Consider the following 16,131-nt stretch of genomic DNA (forward strand, 5'->3'; position numbering starts at 1 on the left):
TTTTTACTCATGTTCCACAATCTTGCAATGTGGAGATTTGGGAGGATTATGGGAAAGAAGAGTAGCCTTAATCCATCATGCGTTCATGTTTTATCATGTTATGGGATCATGTTTTATCATGTTATGGGATCATGTTTTATCATGTTATGGGATCATGTTTTATTTTGTTATGGGATCATGTTTTATCATGTTATGCGATCATGTTTTATCATGTTATGGGATCATGTTTTATCATGTTATGGGATCATGTTTTATCATGTTATGGGATCATGTTTTATCATGTTATCCGATCATGTTTTATCATGTTATCCGATCATGTTTTATCATGTTATGGGAGAATGTTTTATCATGTTATGGGATCATGTTTTATCATGTTATACGAGTATGTTTTATCATGTTATGGGAGCATGTTTTAAACCTAGTTGAATTGTTATGTTTTTTTATAGTTTTATTTTTGTCTAAATGTATTATTAATACGGACTGATGGAATATGGCAAATTCGTCCACTCGTGCTCTAATATCGCAGTTTGGAGGATTTGGATGATTCACTTGATGTATTCTGTCAATGTCTGTCTGTCTTCATCTGTCTGTCTGTCTTCATCCGTCTAAATCCCCTCGAGGTAGAGCGAGGCGTGAGTGTAAATGCAGCAGTGTCATTGCAAAACAATGGAGCAGTATATCCTACTTGTCAAATCCTTTCACTGATTTGTGAAACCGCACACACCAGTTTTCCCACCTCTTAATTTGACATAGTACAATACATCTGGGGTGTTTGTGGACAGATGTTATACACTCCTGTAATATAACATCTTTTAAATGTCTGTCTCTTTCTGATTCTACAGTCCATGCTGTGTCAAGTTAAAACAGAGTTCCCTTTCTTTCAGTGGTGTCTCAGCTGGGTAGCTGTGTCAGCGCCCAGACCGTTGGCTGTAACACTGTACATGCCAACGGTACAACGACCTATCAACTCTCAGAGCCCCTGCCAGGATCGCCCTCAACCTGTGTAACACAGTGGTTGGATGCAAATGTGAGTGACCATATGATTGCTTATTTGGAAGCTACATCTGTATAGCTGGGATCAACATTGTCTGAATGACACTCCAGTACATGCTGTGCAGTTCTACTTTCATGTTGGACCTGGTGATGAGGCAACTGGTAGATGTGTCACTGTATTCTTTCACAACAGTGGTCACCAGATCCGGTCCTGGAGAACTACAGCATATGCAGGCTTTAGTTCCAGCCCAGCACTAACACACCTGATACAACTAATCAAGGGCTTGATGAGTAGTTGAATCAGGTGCATTTCTGTAGCTATCCTGGACCAGGGTCTGTGACCAGTGACTTATGCTAAGCTGTGGCAACAATTTTCTGTTTTTGTAATTTTATTTAGGGGACTGTTCTCACTAACAACAAAGAGATTGACAAAGATCGTGTTGTGGTTCAGACCAGTCAATCTATTACCACCATAGGCTGCATGGACAGACTGAAGTACTTAGAGGAATGTATACATAATAAAATGGTGCGTAGAATATATTTACCCTCCACTACAACCCTGCTGTTACTGTATGGTTACTGTTTGTGTTGGGACAACATGAAAATAAAGATCATGATTATGGATTTCATTTGCATACACATGATGTAGCTGTCACTGGGTCTTAAAGTGCTTTATAAAGGCAAGCTCACATCATGCAACACCTGTGTAGTTGGGTAATGCACAGTTGCCATTTTTTGCCAGAATACTCACCACAAATTCACACTGGCTATCAGTGTCATGAGCACATAGAACATAGCAGCTGGATATTCTTTATTCATTACAATTTTAGGGAGAGTGCAGACATGACCAGACATGTTCAGGATGTCTAGAGAAGACTGATCCTTTCCTCTCTCTGCCTTCTGTTAACCTTCTTTCTCCATCTCTTATAGAATTCAAATCGGGAAGTAGAGTGCCTTAGTGAGTGATTTCATTTTACAGTTTTATTGTCAAATCACGAGTACCGAGGTAATGAGTTAGGTGGTGTTCCTGCCCGATTACATTGCTGATGCATGTCAGATCTTACAACACCTAGATATGTTAAATACCTATCAGCTAACCACATTATATGATATAGCCATCTAATGCCAGACAGCACAGTCAATGATGTGGCACGCAACCATTGGTTGATGCAATGCCTGCTCAACCTAGGCTCTCGTTCTCCTGCTCAGACGTCGCATGCATCAACCAATGGTTCCGTGCCAAGTCATTGACTGTGCAGACGGGCACCAGATTGCCAAACATATGTGATGTGGCTAACTGATACATAAAGTACCTATCCAGGTGTTGTAAGATCAGGCAGGCGTCGGCAACATCTGAGCAGAATAACATCCCGTACAGTGCATTCGAAAAGTATCCAGACCCTTTGACTTTTTTCCACATTTTACGTTACAGCCTTATTCTAAAATGTTTTTCCTTATCGATCTCTTATCACGTTTTCCTTTGTCATTATACCCCATAATGACAAAGCGAAAACAGGTTTTTAGAAATGTGTGCAAATGTATTAAATATTTAAAAAACAGATACCTTATTTACATAAGTATTCAGACCCTTTGCTATGAGACTTGAAATTGAGCTCAAGTGCATCTTGTTTCCATTAATCATCCTTGAGATGTTTCTACAACTTGATTGGAGTCCACCTGTGGTAAATTCAATGGATTGGACATGATTTGGAAAGACACACACCTGTCTATATAACGTTGTTGTCCATAGAGCTCCGAGACAGGATTGTGTCAAGGCACAGATCTGTGGAAGGGTACCAAAAAATGTCTGCAACTTTAAAGGTCCCCAAGAACACAGTGGCCACCATCATTCTTAAATTGAAAAAAGTTTGAAATCAAGTTTGGACTCTTCCTAGAGCTGGCTACCCAGCCAAACTGAGCAATCTGGGGAGAAGGTGACTGTTGAGCTGAATATCAGGAGTGAGTCAAAGAACTACACTTCCCAGAGTGCACCAGCAGCAGCAAACCGGCTGCTTGTCACCTGATCAATAATTTTCACTTATTTGGAGCACCTGTGAAGGCATGGAGGGTGTCAGTCATTCAGAAGAACAAACTTCAGAGGGAAAACTCCAAGTTCACTCACAGGTTCAGTCCAAAGACGCCAATGGTAAAAGGCTTAAATGATTAATTAATCTTAGTTATTTAGAATGTTACTTAAATGTTTAAACTAATTTAAGTTCCTTAAAATGTTTAATTAAGATGGTAACTTTTTGTTCTGTCTTTAAAGGTTTACAACCTAATTTACTGGCTAATTTACTGGCTAAATTACTGGACAGACCAACCAACTGAAGGCAAACTAAAAATAAAAAAGATTGAGTTGGAAAATTGAGTTGTCCCTGTGTCCTTTGGATGGTGAACAAGAGGAGGACTTGACAGTGACCAAGAAACCCGATGTTCACTCTGACAGAGCTCCAGAGTTCCTCTGTGGAGATAGGAGAACCTTCCAGAAGAACAACCATCTCTGCAGCACTCCACCGATCAGGTCTTTATGGTAGTGGCCAGACGGAAGCCACTCTTCAGTAAAAGGCACATGACAACCCACTTGAAATTTGCCAAAAGGTACCTGAAGGACTCTGACCATGAGAAACCAAGATTCTCTGGTCTGATGAAACCAAGATTAAACTCTTTAGCCAGAATGCCAAGTGTCACATCTGGAGGAAACCTGGCACTATCCCTACGGTGAAGCATGGTGGTGGTAGCATGCTGTGGGGATGTTTTTTAGTGGCAGGGAGACTAGTCAGGTTTGAGGGAAAGATGTACAGAGAGATCCTTGATGAGAACCTGCTCCAGAGAGGTCAGGACCTCAGACTGGGGAAAAGGTTCACCTTTCAACAGGACAACAACCCTAAGCACACAGCCAAGACAACGCAGGAGTGGCTTCGGGACAAGTCTCTGTATGTCCTTATGTGGCCCAGCCAGAGCCCGGACTTGAACCCAATCTAACATCTGCAGAGACATGAAAATAGCTGTGCAACAACGCTCTCATCCAACCTGACATAGCTTGAGAGGATCTGCAGAGAAGAATGGGAGAAACTCCCCGAATACAGATGTGCCAAGCTTGTAGCGTCATACCCAAGAAGACTCGATGCTGTAATCTCTGCCAAAGGTCCTTCAACAAAGTACTGAGTAAAGGGTCTGAATACTTATGTAAATATCATATTTCAGTTTTTTTGTATACAATTGCAAAATGTCTAAACTTGTTTTTGCTTTGTCATTATGGGTTGTTGTGGGTAGATTGAGGGGAAAAAACAATTTCAGAATAAGGCTGCAGCGTAACAAAATGTGGAAAAAGTAAAGGGGTCTGAATACTTTCTGAATGCACTGTTTGTCTTTCTAAGAATGATTCACTGCAACCACGGTGTACATTTCAAGTTAGTTACTAATGTTCTTACTGTGTTCTATGTAATTACACCAATAACATGAAACTGCATGTAATTGACTTGTGCAACGGTGTGTGTGTGCGTGCGCTAGTCTCAAGGCTTGCTGGGTTTTTTTTACCAACTTGAACAGTGTGTCTTTTGAACTTTTCTAGGTAACTGTAGTGTGAAGCCATTTGACCAGGAACCCATTGAACCAGGTGATGGCTCACAGTAGCTTGAGAGATCTTGGTATTGTTGCTATGGCTCCAGTAATCTTCCACTTTTACTACTGTATGCTATAACTGTCTGAATACATTCCTTTGTTATCCAATGTCTACTTGATTCAGAGGGTTTATTGATTCGCTTGGCAACAGTAATAGCAGGCATATTTAAGTAATAATGCCAGAGAAGCTGGTGTTTGGAGGATATTTTGGCACGGGTGTTAGGCCCGAGACGAAGTCATAATTACATACTATTTCATCATATAGTCCCGACACAAATCTAGGGTTGCTACCCAAGCCGAGTGGTACTTTGGTCTATCGGCTCGGTTGCCAGAGACGCAACCCAGTTGTTCAGTTTTTTTGTTCTGTATCTATGGACGTGACCCAGTCGTTCGTTCTAAATGTACCATTACCATACTGGCTGGCAACGTTCTTATCCCTTGCTTGCTAGCTAGCCAACTACGGTACGGCTAACTTGATCGCGTCAAAAAGTGCAGCCTGAATAACAGCAAAGTAGCTGCCTTAATTTGTTTAAGCTGTTTTCTAGTGACATTTTATTTGGATACATCCATAACAATGAGCTAATGATGCACGATTTCGCCTGGCATAGAAAATGTGCTCACTCCTCAGGACACTGTTGTTCAGAGGAGCTAGCTAACACAATCACTTCAAACTGAAGCTGGAAAGACGGCAAACTAGCTGCTCTTCGTTTCATTTGACCTTTTTTCAATTTACATTTCTGGATACAGTATATCCATAAAAATTATTTCAGCTGATTCATGATTTCGACTGGCTGAGAAACACTGCTTGTCTGTCTCGTCCCGACACGTTCATTACTATGGGACAGCTGGAGATCCAATTTGAATATTGAAACAATGTTGCAAATGTCGGAGAGACCGATAGCAAGGTTTATACTGTCACGGCTGTTATAAGGAGCGGCCCAAGATGCAGCGTTTGTGTTCCACATATTTATTATATTCGTGAAAACTTGAAATACCAAAACAACAAACCGCGACGCAGAGAGGGAAAAAACACACTACTCAAAGGATAATCACCCACAAACAACATGCAGAAACACCCCTACTAAATATGGACTCCAATTAGAGGCAACGAGGACCAGCTGGCTCAAATTGAAGGTCAACCCAATAAAACCCAACCTAGAAATAGACAAACTAGAACTACAACATAGAAATAGAAAACATAGAACAAACACAAAAACACCCCGTCACGCCCTGACCACTACCATAGAAAATAACTTATATTGGTCAAGACGTGACAGTACCCCCCCAAAGGTGCAGACTCCGAATGCACCTACAAAAAAATTACATAAATCCCCCCCCCCCCCGAAAAAAAAAAATAAAAAATAAAAAATAAACACAAAGGGAGGGTAGGGTGGGTGAATAATGTTTATGGCGGCGGCTCTGGTTCCGGGCGTAGTACCCCCACCACCCGATGATCACCCCGCTTCTGTATGTCCGGAAGAACCAGACCATGGATCATCGCCGGAGGCTTCGTACCGCCAACCGCCGCTGAAGACTCTAGGCTAAAAGCCGCCGCTGAAGACTCTGGGCTGCAGACCACCGCTGAAGACTCTGGGCTGCAGACTACCGCTGAAGGCTCTGGGTTGCAGACCACCACTGAAGGCTCTGGGTTGCAGATCACCGCTGAAGGCTCTGGGTTGCAGACCACCGCTGAAGACCGAGTGCTCACAGCAGGCACTGGCTGTACCGGGTTATGGATGCGCACTGGAGGGAGAGTGCGTGGAACAGGACGTACTGGACTGGGCAGGCGCACTGGAGGCCTGATGCGTGGGGCTGGCTTTGGAGGCACCAGACTAGTAACACGCACCTCAGGGCTAGTGCAGGGAGCAGGACGTACAGGTCTGGGCAGGCGCACTGGAGGCCTGATGTGTGGGGCTGGCTTTGGAGGCGCCAGACTAGTAACACGCACCTCAGGGCGAGTGCGGGGAGCAGGAACAGGACGTACTGGGCTGGGCAGGCGCACTGGAGGTCTAGAGCTTATGGCTGGCACAACCCGTCTTGGCTGAATGCCAACTCTAGCACGGCACCTGTGAGGAGCTTGCACCAAGTGCACCGGGCTGTAGATACGCACTGTGTCGCCAGTGCATATCTCAGCATAATATGGTTCTTGCTCGATCACTCGCGCAACACAGTAAGCACGGGGAGTAGGCTCAGGTCTCCAACCTGACTTAGCAACACTCCCCGTGTGCCCCCCCAAAAAATTATTTGGGGCTGCCTCTCGCACTTGCCTGTCCGTTGGTATCGTGCCTCCACCTGCTTCCCCGGCAGGCTGTTGTATCGCTCCAATACCTGTTCCTAAGTCCAGTCTATCCTTTCCTCCAACTCCTCCAGCGACCAGGATGCCATCTCCTCCCGGGCACGCTGCTTAATCCAATCCTCCTGCTGCTCCCTTCCACGCTGCTTGGCCCTTCGGTGGTGGGTGATTCTGTCACGGCTGTTATAAGGAGCGGACCAAGATGCAGCGTTTGTGTTCCACATATTTATTATATTCGTGAAACGTAATGCAAATACAGAAAACTTGAAATACCAAAACAACAAACCGTGACGCAGAGAGGGGAAAAAACACACTACTCAAAGGATAATCACCCACAAACAACATGCAGAAACACCCCTACTAAATATGACCTCCAATTAGAGGCAACGAGGACCAGCTGCCTCCAATTGAAGGTCAACCCAATAAACCCCAACCTAGAAATAGACAAACTAGAACTACAACATAGAAATAGAAAACAGAACAAACACAAAAACACCCCCTGACCACTCTACCTGTCACGTCCGACCAGCAGATGGAGCTGTTTTAGTAGTTTGGGGGTCAGGACGTGGCAGTCTTGTGTGTCTTGTGACTCCTGATCAGGAACAGCTGGGAATCGTTGTTCCTGATTGGGAGTCATATATGTAGGAGTTGTTTGTCACTGGGGTTTGTGGGTGGTTGTTTTTACACTGCGTGTATAGCCTGTAAAACTGCTACTGTTGTCACCATCATTGGTTTTTCAAGTGGATGCTTTACTCTTTTTTTGGTAATAAATAACCATGAGTATTCACATACCTGCTGCGCCTTGGTCCATTCATGAAGACAACCGTTACAGAACCACCCACCAAAGGACCAAGCAGCAGAGGAACGAGGAGGAAGGATGGACATGGGCCGAGTTAAGGAGGAGCGTTTCCAGGGCGATGGAAGACCTTAGGAAATTCGAGAGGCAGCCCCAATAATTTTTTTGGGGGGGGCACAAGGGCAGTTTTGCGGGGCAAGAATGGAGCCCCAGGCCAGCTCCCCGCACTAGCCTGGAGGTGCGTGTTCCCAATCTGGTACGCCCAGTATCAGCACCACGCACCAGGCTTCAAGTGCGTAAACCCAGCCTCGCCAGTCAACAGTCACCAGAGCTGCCCGCCAGTCAACAGTCACCAGAGCTGCCCGCCAGTCAACAGTCGCCAGAGCTGCCCGCCAGTCAACAGTCCCCAGAGCTGCCCGCCAGTCAACAGTCGCCAGAGCTGCCCGCCAGTCAACAGTCGCCAGAGCTGCCCGCCAGTCAACAGTGGCCAGAGCTGCCCGCCAGTCAACAGTCGCCAGAGTGGCCAGACTGCCCTGAACTGCCGGAGTGGCCAGACTGCCCTGAACTGCCGGAGTGGCCAGACTGCCCTGAACTGCCAGAGTGGCCAGACTGCCCTGAACTGCCAGAGTGGCCAGACTGCCCTGAACTGCCAGAGTGGCCAGACTGCCCTGAACTGCCAGAGTGGCCAGACTGTCCACCGGCCCAGCCCGAGGTGCCCTCCTGCCCTCCGGCCCAGCCCGAGGGGCCCTCCTACCCTCCGGCCCAGCCCGAGGGGCCCTCCGGCCCAGCCCGAGGGGCCCTCCTGTCCCCCGGCCCAGCCCGAGGGGCCCTCCTTCCCTCCGGCCCAGCCCGAGGGGCCCTCCTATCCTCCGGCCCAGCCCGAGGGGCCCTCCTGCCCTCCGGCCCAGCCCGAGGGGCCCTCCTGTCCCCCGGCCCAGCCCGAGGGGCCCTCCTGTCCCCCGGCCCAGCCCGAGGGGCCCTCCTGTCCCCCGGCCCAGCCCGAGGGGCCCTCCTGTCCCCCGGTCCAGCCCGAGCGGTCCGTCTGCCAGGGTCAGCCCGAGTGGCCCGTCTGCCCGGCGCAGCTATCGGCGCCATCAAAGTGGGGGACGCCGAAGGTGGAGCGAGGTCCACGGCCTGCACCTGAGCCACCTCCAGGATAGGTGGGTTGGGGAGGGAGGGTGTAGCACAGTGCCGTCGGTGACGGCAGCCACCCTCCCTTCCCTCCCTTATTGTTTAGGGTTAGTGTTTATGGGTTTTGTTGGGGATTTTGTTTGTTGGTGTTTTTTTTTGTGGTTAGGTGCATTCCGGGGTCTGCACCTTGAGGGGGGGGGGGGGGGGGGGGGTGGGGTACTGTCACGTCCTGACCAGCAGATGGAGCTGTTTTAGTAGTTTGGGGGTCAGGATGTGGCAGTCTTGTGTGTCTTGTGACTCCTGATCAGGAACAGCTGGGAATCGTTGTTCCTGATTGGGAGTCATATATGTAGGAGTTGTTTGTCACTGGGGTTTGTGGGTGGTTGTTTTTACACTGCGTGTATAGCCTGTAAAACTGCTACTGTTGTCACCTTCATTGGTTTTTCAAGTGGATGCTTTACTCTTTTTTTGGTAATAAATAACCATGAGTATTCACATACCTGCTGCGCCTTGGTCCATTCATGAAGACAACCGTTACACTACCATAGAAAATAACAACTTATATTGGTCAGAACGTGACATATACAAATCTCCGATGTTGAAAACTAAATGTTACTCTAAAAGAAATGTGAGATAATGTCTAGATGCACTTTATAGTGGAGATCAAGTTTATAAATTGCTTGGCTGGGCTGATGAGACAGTGGATTGCGCAGTCAGATGAAACGGAGTAAATAGGTATTTTAACGTCATAGATTTAGCCGGTGGTAACTTGTGGAATAGACACTGCCTGGAATGCGGTTTAACCAATCAGCATTCAGGATTAGACATACCCGTTATATAAACTTTGATAGGCCTGGACTGAGTGGCTCTTTTACAATGGCAGCACTTAGTTAACTACCAATGATACTGTAGTGACACTGTAATTATAAATAAACCAGTTTAACACCTTCCATACAATAACATTACAAGTTTGAAAATTCCAAAACATACTAGTAAAAATAACAATGCATAAGATTAGAGAAATAAAATGTGGCTGGGTGTTTGATGCTGATCTGCCCTCCCTCCTCTCCTCCTCTTCAACAGAGCACAAGAGATCTTTTGGTGATTGGTGTGTATCAGGGATAACATTTGGGCTTGCCTTTGGGATATCAGCTGCTGTCGTCATCATCATCCTGGTTCTCCTTATTTTCTACAAGATCCACATTCACCGGTAAGCATCCTCATTAGAGGGGATGTACTGGACCTGAAACTCGGTGTTGTAGTGTTCATTCAGGAGATGGTGAAAGTCTGAAGATGTTTAATTAAGAAGATTGGATGATGTATTCAAGGTTTTATGTTCTATTGATGTGTTGAGAAGAGTTTTATATGTGTATATCTTCAATAACTCAGTATTTTGTATTATGTATCTGAGTGGAGTATTTCTGTCTTTTCTAGAGTGCGTGTTTCTTGGACGTTAGGTGAAGGGGAGCACGAAGAACCCTCTCCTGACCCAGAGAAGCCCCAGAGCCACCCTGCTCCCAAAGTCAAGTATTCCGCTGTGAAGCAGAGAGAGAGAGCGAGAGAGTGTGACTGACAGACCATTGCAAATGAGAAAAGGTTCTCACCCAGCAAACCTGGTCACTTAAAGGGATAGTTTGGGAGTCAGTATACTTGTGAATACCATTTTATGTTTCTACGTCCAGTATAAAGGAAGTCCTAGGTAGTTTTGCGAGCCTTATCTAACTAGTGTTAGCACAATGACTAGAAGTCTATGGGAACAGCATGCTAGCTGTTCCCATAGACTTCCATTCACAGAAGAATAATAAGAAGCGTTACACTGGCTCTAGGGTAAGGTGTGCGTAGCTCTGCTATTGCTGGGATGGGTTTCTGTTTCATATATTATTTTCTCTCTACTTGTAGAGTTGTTATTTAAGCAATAAGGCCAGAGGGGGTGTGATATATGGCAAATATACCAAGGTTAAGGGATTTTCTTATGCACGTTGCAACGCAGAGTACCTGGATACAGCCCTTAGCCATGGTATATTGGCCATATACCACAAACCCCCGAGGTTCGTTATTGCTATTATAAACTAGTTAGATCAGTAAAAATACATGTTTTGTCATACCAATGGTATACTGTCTGATATACCACGGCTGTCAGCCAATCAACATTCAGGGCTTGAAATATTAGATATGATTTAAATATTACAATAATATATTTCTATATGACACATTCCATTGATATGTGATTGAATATACTGAATAATAGCTCAACTATTACTGAAATGAAATGCTGTTCCATATAATAATATTCTGAATTATAAAATGGTGTGATATATGGTTATAGAGCCTACTTCTATATATATATATATGTGTGTAACTGTGGAGGGAAGTAGGCCTCTAAATGACCCCCTACACTAAAGAGAATAAGCTAACCCACTGTGGAAGCTGGGAAACTCTTATTACAGATACACCAGGGAGTGTACAGTGAGGGGTTATGCCCAGTTACACTGCAGAATCTTCTCCCTGTCTTGTCCTTACCCACACACATGCTCACACGCACACACACCAGTCTCTTATGAATTGAATGTTTTTAGGTATTTTTAAATAATTTTAATGTGCTTGGACTATGAGGTGGCTGTTGTTTTACATTATGAGAACGTGTTGATCTCTTGCTGTGGAAGCTAATGAGGGTCTTGGCTCAGAAGCTCTCACACACACACAGAAATTCACATCTCTGTCCACTCCCTTGCACATTGAGTAGTGTACACAGACACCATTCCCTTTCACTACATTCCTTAGGTCTTTTCCTCTGGGTCACTCATCGTACTTGGTAGTGTAATGTTACAACATGTATAACTTCTCTCCTGGTGTAATGTTACAACATGTATAACTTCTCTCCTGGTGTAATGTTACAACATGTATAACTTCTCTCCTGGTGTAATGTTAAAACATGTATAACTTCTCTCCTGGTGTAATGTTACAACATGTATAACTTCTCTCCTGGTGTAATGTTACAACATGTATAACTTCTCTCCTGGTGTAATGTTACAACATGTATAACTTCTCTCCTGGTGTAATGTTACAACATGTATAACTTCTCTCCTGGTGTAATGTTACAACATGTATAACTTCTCTCCTGGTGTAATGTTACAACATGTATAACTTCTCTCCTGGTGTAATGTTACAACATGTATAACTTCTCTCCTGGTGTAATGTTACAACATGTATAACTTCTCTCCTGGTGTAATGTTACAACATGTATAACTTCTCTCCTGGTGTAATGTTACAACATGTATAACTTCTCTCCTGGTGTAATGTTACAACATGTATAACTTCTCTCCTGGTGTAATGTTACAACATGTATAACTTCTCTCCTGGTGTAATGTTACAACAGATATAACTTCTCTCTTGCCTTCCCCTCTGGCATGCCCTTTCAAATCCTCCAACTCCTATCCCTTGGCATTACCCCCTTTGCTAGCCCCTGACCCTTAAGGTTTGTAGAGGATTTTCTAAGTTTAAGCAATCTGGGCAAAATGTAACCTAGCTTGTCAGGTGCCATGTTACCATGTTCACTTAATGGAAATGCTTATTATGAAGAGAATAGACTAGTCGTTCAATGTATTTTATATAAATATATCTTAAAATACACTATATTAAGTATAATCAATTGTAGCAGTATCTAGGTATATACAGTTGAAGTCGGAAGTTTACATACACCTTAGCCAAATACATTTAAACTCAGTTTTTCACAATTCCTGACATTTAATCCTAGTAACAATTCCCTGTTTTAGGTCAGTTAGGATCACCACTTTATTTTAAGAATGTGAAATGTCAGAATAATAGTAGAGAGAATGATTTATTTCAGCTTTTATTTCTTTCATCACATTCCCAGTGGGTCAGAAGTTTACATACACTCAATTGGTATTTGGTAGCATTGCCTTTAAATTGTTTAACTTGGGTCAAACGTTTCGGTTAGCTTTAACTTCCTGACTGATGTCGTGAGATGTTGCTTCAATATATCCACATAATTTTCCTGCCTCATGATGCCATCTATTTTGTGAAGTGCACCAGTCCCTCCTGCAGCAAAGCACCCCCACAACATGATGCTGCCACCCCCGTGCTTCACGGTTGGGATGGTGTTCTTCGGCTTGCTAGCATCCCCCTTTTTCCTCCAAACATAACGATGGTCATGATGGCCAAACAGTTCTATTTTTGTTTCATCAGACCAGAGGACATTTCTCCAAAAAGTATGATCCTTGTCCCCATGTGCAGTTGCAAACCGTAGTCTGGCTTTTTACGGTGGTTTTGGAGCAGTGGCTTCTTCCTTGCTGAGCGGCCTTTCAGGTTATGTCGATATAAGACTCGTTTTACTGTGGATATACATACTTTTGTACCTGTTTCCTCCAGCATCTTCACAAGGTCCTTTGCTGTTGTTCTGGGATTGATTTGGACTTTTTGCACCAAAGTACGTTCATCTCTAGGAGACAGAACGCGTCCCTACCTGAGCGGTATGACGGCTGTGTGGTCCTATGGTGTTTATACTTGCGTACTATTGTTTGTACAGATGAACGTGGTACCTTCAGGCATTTGGAAATTGCTCCCAAGGATGAAACAGACTTGTGGAAGTCTACAATTATTTTCTGAGGTCTTGGCTGATTTCTTTTGATTTTCCCATGATGTCAAGCAAAGAGGCACTGAGTTTGAAGGTAGGCCTTGAAATACATCCACAGGTACACCTCCAATTGACTCAAATGATGTCAATTAGCCTAACAGAAGCTTCTAAAGCTATGACATCATTTTCTGGAATATTCCAAGCTGTTTAAAGGCACAGTCAACTTAGTGTATGTAAACTTCTGACCCACTGGAATTGTGATACAGTGAATTATAAGTGAAATAATCTGTCTGTAAACAGTTGTTGGAAAAATGACTTGTGTCATGCACAAAGTAGATGTCCTAACCGACTTGCCAAAACTATAGTTTGTTAACAAGAAATTTGTGGAGTGGTTGAAAAACAAGTTTTAATGACTCCAACCTAAGTGTATGTAAACTTCCGACTTCAACTGTTGTTTTCATGTGTTGAATTATCATTATTCAATTATTGTGTTGTTGTGTATTGTATTGTGGCGTGATGGGACTAACATACAAGCCTTTTATACTACTATATCCTAAAAATGAATACAACTCAATATATATACTGACAGACTGTTACCTAAAGCCCTTGTACTCCACTGTTGCAAAGGGGTGTAGGCCTTTCACTATGAACTTGGTCACGGCTATGTGGCTCTCATTCACCCTCTCCTCAGACATCTTCCCACTAGCTGCCAGCGTGAAGGGGTTTTGGGCTTGTCTTTGGCTTGGACCAACGGTATTAAAGGGAGGAGTGGGTTGTGTCATTGTAGTTGCAACTTTAACAAAAAAGAAGCAAAATCTTCAAATGGGTGATTGAATTCATGAACGCACCCATAGCTAAACAATCAGCTGGCTAATGGTTCCTTTTGATCATGAACCCATATTCGCATAATTGAGTTAACTCCGTGTGTGGGCTCTAGGCTGCTAGCATACATACCTAACATAGATCGGGCAACGAGAGATGAACTACGCGCTAGGCAGTCAAACTGCATTTCTCTGCCTGTACATGATGCACTTTCGAAAGATGTTTGGACAGATTGCTCGTGTTTCCACCCTTACAAGCAAAAGTCTTGTTGCACCTGTGACAACGAGCATTGTCAGCATCGACTCTGGTGAAGTGTAACCACACTTTTGAAGGTTTAGCTCTCTCCGCCATCGTCACTAATTAAGAGCAGGGTGCTGAGTGTGCTGTAGCGTGTGAGAGACACAGGCTCCGCGAGAGAGATCTCTCTTCTGGATTGGGAATAGCGAAAATGCATCATAGACGAATGTCTTCATCTTATTGCAAATTAGAAATGGTTGGTGAGATAAAATGTGCATGATAACGTTTATGTAGCAGTAGTTTCGGTACCCATCCCTAGTAATACCCAAGACTCAAGGCTGTCATTGCTGCCAAAGGTGCTTCAAGAAAGTACTAAGTAAAGTGTCTGAATACTTATGTAAAAGTATATTTCAGTTTTTTATTTTTAATACATATGCAAAAAAAGTGAAATACCTGTTTTTGCTTTGTCATTATGGGGTATTGTGTGTAGATTGATGAGGGGGAAAAACACATGAATTCATTTTAGAATAAGGCTGTAACGTAACAAAACGTGGAAAGTGAAGGGGTCAGTGTATCTCAGTTAATGTGGACAATGCAGAAGAAACCAAAGTGTGAATGTGTGTGGGCCTTACCCAAGTGGGAGGTAGCCTAGTGGTTAAGAGCATTGGGTCGGAAAATGGAAGATCATTGGATCAATTTCCTGAGCTGAATAAGTGAAAAATCTGTCTATGTGCCCTTGAGCAAGATGCTTAACTCTAATTGCTACTGTAAGTTGTACTGGATAAGAGTGTCTGTTAAATTACTAAAATGTCAGTAAGAGTGCATTAGATCTGCAAGGCAGGGGAAGTTAAAATGATGTTAGAGGGTCTGGTGGTGAATCGTGTTTGAACTGCTGTTGTAGAAATCCTGACAGGATATATAACACATTGATAGGCTTCTGACATAACAACATGGCCTCAAATGGCTCTTTTTCTTGAATTTAATTATGAATGCTACTGACTGTGTTTATTAATGTTTCAATCTTCTATTAAAACATCCTGCTTCTATTAAAACGTCTTTCTGTGTCTTGTTGATTTAGTCTTCCCTTGATTTATTAAATTAATTTGTGACAGTACTGTACTCAGACTGTGTTATTTATATATAATTTAAGAGCCATGCTTTAAATGTATCCATTGGTTTATGTGTATTATCTGACCCCTATATGTACTGGCTTACTGCCAAAACTGGGTATAAGCTGGGGTTAGGTTAGGATGAGGGTTAAAGCTAGGTAGGGTTAGTGGATAGTTAGTTTAAATGTTGTTGACAGTAATTGAACATCTACAAGCCATCTACTTGAGACTATCCAAATAAAGTGTTAACAAAATAATTGGGGTAATTGTTGAATAACCTGTGGTTAACCTAAAGTTGGTCACTGGGTTGAAGTGCCACCACCTTTCAATACAGTCAGCCTAGATGAGTTGTCTTCATCTGTATTTCAGTACAGTTACATGATTTCTCAGAATTACTGATGATTCTAAAGAATAGTGGTGTAGCCTACCTGCCAGTATGATATCATAAGGGAAGGGGGAGAGAGAGTTGACTCTTGATGTCTAACTCTGATAACTGCCTGTACTAATGTAACTTCCTTATTGAGGAAGTTAGTTG

General features: G+C 43.7%; 1 long non-coding RNA gene across 1 annotated transcript; it reads left to right on the top strand.

Moving 5' to 3' along the window:
* The first annotated feature begins 527 nt into the window (after positions 1–527).
* Positions 528–15,543, top strand: LOC106605931 (uncharacterized). Its single transcript, XR_014392425.1, has 6 exons — positions 528–1,027; positions 1,391–1,519; positions 1,924–1,951; positions 4,565–4,609; positions 9,918–10,044; positions 10,269–15,543. It is a non-coding gene; the product is annotated as an uncharacterized LOC106605931 (long non-coding RNA).
* Positions 15,544–16,131: the final 588 nt, after the last annotated feature.

This window comes from Salmo salar, chromosome 05 (genome assembly GCF_965601325.2).
Source record: "Salmo salar chromosome 05, fSalSal1, whole genome shotgun sequence".
Lineage (NCBI taxonomy): Eukaryota > Metazoa > Chordata > Actinopteri > Salmoniformes > Salmonidae > Salmo > Salmo salar.